We start from the raw sequence: 5,129 nt of genomic DNA on the forward strand, positions 1-5,129 counted from the left end.
AGAGTGATTGCTGGGGTATGCTAGGTGGTTGCTAGGGTACTTGGAGTGGTTGCTATGACGGTTGCTAGGCTAACTGGAGTGATTGCTAGAATGTTGCTATGCAGTTGCTAGGGTACTTGGGCTGGTTGCCAGGGTGTAGGTATGTGGTTGCTAAAGTACCTGGGTTGGTTGCTAGGGTACTTGGGGTGGTTGCAAGGGTATAGGTATGCGGTTGCTAGGGTACCCTGGGTCGGTTGCTAGGGTGTTGCTATGCAGTTGCTAGGGTACTCTGGACGGTTGCTAGGGTGTTGCTATGCGGTTGCCAGGGTGCCCGGGGTGGTTGGGAAGGTGTTGTTATGTGGTTGCTAGGGTACTCTGGGTAGTTGCTAAGGTGTTGCTATGTGGTTGCTAAAGTACCCAGGTCAGTTGCTAGGATGTTGCTATGCGGTTGCTAGGGTACTCGGGGCAGTTTCTAGGGTGTTGCTATGTGGTTGCTAGGGTACTGAGGGTGGTTGCTAGGTTGGTTTGGCTAGTTGCTAGAGTGTTGCTATAAAGATAGATAGATAGATAGATAGATAGATAGATAGATAGATAGATAGATAGATAGATAGATAGATCTATGTGTTTAAATTACTATGATTATGATATTACTATGATAGATTATGTTTTCATATCTCTTCTATTACTACCACTCGCAAACCACCCATCACACACGTCAGGCAGTGCAATCCTAACAACCTGCGCACTTTGCCTATGTCTGCTAATAGACTATTTTCTTTTTCTATTGGTCTCTGGAATTGTCAGTCTGCAGTTAACAAATCAGATTTCATCTATTTCTAGTCATTCAAGACTAAACCTCATGGCCCTGACAGAGATGTGGATCAAACCAGAGGACACTGCTACTATTAATTATAGCGCAGTAGGACGTGCACTCTAACGTAAACATTTACTAACATTAGCAAATACAAAATGAAAAACTAATTCTCAAGTCAAGATCGTAAACAGATGATCTTTTTACCAAGTTCAAGGGGATATATCCAATGTTTAGATTGTTTGGAAATCAGTATTTTTATTTAAATCACCATCACACCACTGTACACTACAACAACGGGGACGCCAGAGTTGCATTTTCCTCAAATTTCAAAGGTAAAATCAGTGGTGTAGTCTAGTTTTTTGTAGAATGAATCAGAATCAGAATCAGAATGAGCTTTATTGGCCAAATATGTTTACACATACAAGGAATTTGTTGTAGTGACAGAAGCTCCACATTGCAACAGAAAGACAGCAACAGGACTGGACACAGATAATAAAAGAATAACAACAAATAACCAAATAGGCAATGTACAAAGCAGCAAAAACACAATATATAATATAGACAACTATGTACTATGTACAGGTCAAGTATGTGCAAATTAGAAATGAGAAAATAAAAATAAAATTAGTGAGTGTGGTGAATGGATAGTGTATTATAGTTGTGTGTTCCACGTTTATTGTTGAGTGTTCATGAGATGGATTGCCTGAGGGAAGAAACTGTTCCTGTGTCTGGTCGTTCTGGTGCACAGAGCTCTGTAGCGTCGACCAGAGGGTAACAGTTCAAAGAGGAAGTGTGCTGGGTGTGAGGGGTCCAGAGTGATTTTACTAGCCCTTTTGCTAACTCTGGATGAGTACAGTTCTTGAAGAGTGGGGAGGGTTGTACCAATGATTTGCTCAGCAGTCCGGACTACCCTCCGTAGTCTTCTGAGGTCAGATTTGGTAGCTGAGCTGAACCAGACAGTTAATGAAGTGCAGAGGACGGATTCAATGATGGCAGAGTAGAACTGTTTCAGCAACTCCTGTGGCAGGTTGAACTTCCTCAGCTGGCGAAGAAAGTACAACCTCTGCTGGGCCTTTTTCACAATGGAGTCTATGTGAGTATCCCGCTCCAGGTCCTGGGAGATGGTGGTGCCCAGGAATCTGAATGACTCCACTGCAGTCACAGTGCTGTTCATGATGGTGAGTGGGGGAGAGCAGGGGGGTTTCTCCTGAAGTCCACTATTATCTCCACAGTAGTGAGCATACTGTGAGCATACTGTGAGTTTTCCCTCCCTCACCCGGCTGTCCCAAAGCGACACCCTACAAGCACCACTAACTAATGTGTACAGTATGCATCTGCATGTAACTGACAGCTTTCTGAATGACTGCTTATGTGATATCAACATGTCAATTTATTATAAGCAACACAAGACAGCCAATGACATTTACAGCTGAGGACACTGGACTGTCAGATTTTAAAAATCCTGCAGATACCTGGTTATACTATGGTACCATTTGGAGTAAATATATATATATATATTTTTTTTAATAAGCCCTTTTTAAACTGTCCTCTTAGGTTGCTTTGAGAACTTTGTACATTTGTTTGTTGCAAATTTATAGACAATGCAATGTTTACATTTGCTTGTTGGGGTAATATTGCTGTCAACTGACAAAGTTTCCCTACTGAATTAGCATAACTGCACAAGTTTTATAGTTAATAATATCTTTAAAAACAAATTTCATTATACTTTGGTTTCCTTAAATAAAGAGGAAATTGAGTAAGACGATGTAAAATGTGTGTGGACGTGTATTAGTAATCTGGCCCCTTGGTATAAATGAGAAACTAGACCTTATTTACACATGACACTGCTCCACTGATGCTGGTTACTCCACTGCACACCTCAGATCACTTCCTCCTCACTCTTAATGTCAACATGGTTCCTGATACAACACATACCCCTCCTCATGTCATCTTTTGACATAACCTACGCTCACTCTCACCCTGCTATGGTTTGCTATGGTTTCATCTTTGCTTCCTCCCCCTAAACAGTTAGCATCTCTTGATGCTAACAGTGCTACTGATACTTTCTGCTCCACTCTTACATCTTGTTTAGACACTGTCTGCCCCTTGACAGTGTCTGATGTTCTCCGCGACCATCATTCTAAGCTCAGGACTGCTGAAAGGGTGTGGTGCAAATCAAAAGATTCTACTGACCTTAATGTGTGTCACGCCTCTCTTCCTTCTCTGCTAATGTAAAAGGACATAGCCTACTATCATAACAAAAATTAACAATTCGTCTAACTCTCGCATGCTCTTTAAAACATTTTCCTCGCTTCTTTGCTTTTTCCTCGCTTTCATTTTCCTCCTCCCCCTCCTTCATGAACTATAACAGCTGACAACTTTGCCACATTCTTCATTAATAAAATGAAAACCATCAGTGCACAATTTTCCTCTCCACAATCTGTTAAGCACATCTTATCAGCAAACATACACTCGTTCACATACTTCTCTTCACTCTCTGAGGCAGAAGTCTCCAAACTCATCTTTTCTAATCATCCTACTACTTGTCCGCTTGATCCTATTCCATCTCATCTCCTGCAAGCCATTTCTCCTGCAGTTGTACCTGCAATCACTCACATCATTAATACTTCCCTTCACACTGGTGTTTTTCCCTCAGCATTTAGACAGGCTCGAATAACCCCACTACTTAAGAAACCCACCCTTAACCCATCTCGTTTAGAGAACTACAGACTGGTTTCCCTTCTTCCTTACATTGCTAAAACACTTGAACGAGTTGTGTTCAACCAAGTCTCTGTCTTTCTCACACAGAACAACCTCCTCAACAGCAACCAGCCTGGTTTTCAGAAGTGGACATTCAACCGAGACTGCCTTGCTGTCAGTTGTTGAAGCCCTAAGACTTGCAAGAGCAGATTCCAAATCTTCAATACTTATCTTGCTGGATCTGTCCGCTGCTTATGACATGGTTAACCACCAGATCCTCCTGTCAACCCTATCGGTAAAGGGCATCTCAGGAACTGCACTCCAGTGGTTTGACTCTTACCTCTCAGATAGGTCCTTCAAGGTATCTTGGAGAGGTGAGATATCTAAGTCACAACATCTAACTACTGGGGTGCCTCATGGCTCAGTTCGGGGACTACTTTTCTTCTCTGTCTACAAGGCATAACTATAGGTTCTGTCATTCAGAAACATGGCTTTTCATATCACTGCAATACTGGTGACACTCAACTCTACCTCTCATTCTATCCTGATGATCTGACGATAGCTGCTCGCGTCTCAGCTTGTCTAACAGACATTTCTTGCTTGATGAAGGACCATCATCTTCAACTTAACCTAGACAGAACTGCTGGTGGTTCCAGCAAACCATTGTTTCATCACAATTTCACCATCCAGTTAGGCACATCAACCATAATTCCTTAAAAACAGCCAGAAACCTTAGAGTAATGATTGATGGTCAGCTGACTTTCTCAGACCACATTGCTAAAACTGCCCGGTCCTGCAGATTTGCATTATTCAACATCAAGAAGATCAGGCCCTTTCTTTCGGAACATGCTTCACAACTCCTCGTTCAAGCTCTTGTTCTGTCCAGGCGTGACTATTGCGATGCTCTCTTGGCAGGTCTTCCAGCCAGTTCTATCAAACCTTTACAATTAGTCCAGAACGCAGCAGAAAGATTAATTTTTAATGAGCCAAAAACAATGCATGTCACACCTCTGTTTATCAATTTGCACTGGCTACCCCAATAGCTGCTCGCATAAAATTCAAGGCATTAATGTTTGCTTACAAAACTACCACTGGCTCTGCACCCTTTTACCTAAATTCATTACTTCAGACGTATGTGCCCTCTAGAAGCTTACGTTCTGCAAGTGAACGTTGCTTTATTGTGCCATCCCAAAGAGGCACAAAATCACTTTCACAGACTTTTAAATTAAAAGTTGATTCCTGGTGGAATGTCCTTAGCCATCTTCACGAATCAGCTAATCTCTTCCATCTTTATTTGACCCTCTAACTCTAGCTCTCTCTATTCTAATTTTGTTCTTAAAAAACTAACAAAAAACCGCTCTATTCTTTTTCTATTCTATCTGTTTTCTTATTATTACTTAAAAAACCTTGCAATGTGTACTGTGTTAAGCTAACGGAGACTTGTTATAGCACTTGCATATCATTGCTCTTTTGTTGATTTTGATTGCTTCCATTGTCCTCATAAGTCGCTTTGGATAAAAGCGTCTGCTAAATGTAATGTAAATGTATAGATAGAGTCAGATTATAGATAGATACCGGTAGATAAGAAATATTAGATAGATGAGTTAGAAATAGTACATAGATGGGAAACTTGATT

This window comes from Barbus barbus (assembly GCF_936440315.1).
Source record: "Barbus barbus genome assembly, chromosome: 12".
Classification (NCBI taxonomy): Eukaryota; Metazoa; Chordata; class Actinopteri; order Cypriniformes; family Cyprinidae; genus Barbus; species Barbus barbus.